The sequence below is a fragment of the Chlorocebus sabaeus genome, chromosome 20, assembly GCF_047675955.1.
Source record: "Chlorocebus sabaeus isolate Y175 chromosome 20, mChlSab1.0.hap1, whole genome shotgun sequence".
NCBI lineage: Eukaryota > Metazoa > Chordata > Mammalia > Primates > Cercopithecidae > Chlorocebus > Chlorocebus sabaeus.
The window spans coordinates 80,604,751-80,606,894 of record NC_132923.1 but is presented as its reverse complement, the minus strand read 5'-3'; the positions used below and the strand labels follow the sequence as shown (position 1 = coordinate 80,606,894).

Here is a 2,144-nt window from a genome sequence, read left to right as displayed (position 1 = left end):
GAAAAACAAAACTGGGAGCATCATATTTCCTGATTTTAAATTAAATCACAAAGGTATAATAATCAAAACAGTATGGTGCTAGCATAAAAACAGACACATAAACCAGTTGAACAAAATAGAGAACCCAGAAATAAATCCAAACATATACAGTCAGCTAAATTTTTATAAGAAACTGATGATTATTTTCCATCAACCTTATTTTTGTGTTGATTAGCAGTCTGGAAAAACATCTTAAAACCACTCAGTGGTCATGCCTACCCATTCAGTGGCCTGAGAAGTGGGAGCTGCAGGCCAGTCTTCCATGGCAGGCTGAGCACTCCAGTCTTCAGTAGGGAACTACTAAATAGGCACAGAGGGCACCTGCGCTGTACGCCTTCAGACCTGTCTGCAACCTCAGGCTGAGTAGCAGTAAACTCAGGAGCTGAAGCAGTCCATTCAATCTGAAATTTCTACTTAGTTACAGCTTTTTTAGCAGCAGCCTGCTCTTACTTTTTAAGGTCTTCAGGATCTCTGTAGAAGTAGAGATCAGCCATAACCCCTCATAGGTGTTCACAGGAAATGGTGCCACACATGCAAACCATTTCCTAGGCCAGCATCCATCACATCAAACCCATTAAGTGAGTTCCCTTGTTGTTGCATGAGGTGGCAATGTCCACATAATACAGAGGAGAATCTGTGTTACACAAAGCAATGGTAGGCAGGTTACCATAAGATGCCTCTATGAGAGGGTGTTGGTCAACCCTGGGCTCAGTAACCATCAGAACCCATGGCTTCAAAAAGACCATCTGGATCTGGTTAGTGACGTTTTCAGGAGTGAAGCAGCAAGTTGTATGAGTAACTTCAATGACAATAGCAAACTGTAGCAAGGCCCATTGGCTAGTATTCTTGGAGGATATGACACTAACATCAGCAGAGTTTTCAGTGGCAACAAAGACACAAGCTGCCAGCAGAAGCTTCTCCCAGGTCCTCCTCATATTTATGATGTAGATGCCATCACTTTTCCTCTCATAGATGTACTGTTACACTTTGAAGTCAACGTTGTTGCCACCTAAATGGGTTCCTGCAGCAAAAAACTCAAGAACATCCTCCTCTTTCATTTGCAGGACATCAAGGGCTTTGGACATTTCGAAAGTCTCCCTTTAAGTTATGACAGAAATCCACAACAGCACCCATTTGAAGCCCTCTGTAGGTAACATGGCTACAATCAACTAATTTCTGACAAAGACACCAAGATGACACAATGGGGAAATAGTGGTCTCTTCAAATAATGGTTCTGAGAAAACTATTTCCAAATGCAAAAGAATGAAATTGGGTGCTTATTTTATACCATGCACAAAAAAAAAAAACCTCAAAATGGATAAAAAGCCTAAATATAAGGTTAGAAATTATAGAAACTCCTAGAAGAGAATATGGGGGGAAAGCTCCTGGATATAAGTCTTGGCAATAATTTCTTAGATGTTACTTTAAAAGCTCAGGTAACAAATTCAAAAATAAATAAATGGCACTATATTATTCCAAAAACCTTCTGCACAGCAAAGGAAGCAATCAACAAAAGGAAACAGCAGCCTACAGATAGGGAAAAATATGTGCAAACCGTATATGTAATAAAGGGTTAATGTCCAAAATTTATAAAGAGCTCATGCAACTCAATAGCAGTAAAACAAATAAACTGATTTTAAAATGAGCAAAAGACTTGAATAGACATTTCTCAAAAGAAGATTAAAAAAAATTGCTAAAAGGGATACGAATAGGTGCTCAACATCATTAATCAGGGAAACGCAAATCAAAACCATCATGAGATACTACCTCATACTTGTGTGCATGGCTACTAAAAAGTCAAAAGATAAATGTTGGTGAAGGTGTGGAAAAGGGGGGCTCTTGTGCACTGTCGGCAAAAATGAAGACTGGTACGATTATTATGAAAAACAGTATGGCGATTTCTAAATAAATTAAAAATAGAACTACCATATGGCCCAGCAAACCTTTTCCTGGGCGAATACCCAAAGAAAATAAGATCACTATCTTATAAAGATATCTCCCTTCTGTGTTCATTGCAGCATTATGCACAATAGCCAAGACATGGAAACAACCTAAGTGTCTATTGATGAATGAATGGTAAAGAAATAGTGGCACGTATATGCATA

General features: G+C 38.8%; 1 pseudogene; it reads right to left on the bottom strand.

The window, feature by feature from the left end:
• Positions 1 to 231: 231 nt before the first annotated feature.
• On the bottom strand, positions 232 to 1,124 carry LOC103225918 (small ribosomal subunit protein uS2-like; annotated as a pseudogene).
• Positions 1,125 to 2,144: the final 1,020 nt, after the last annotated feature.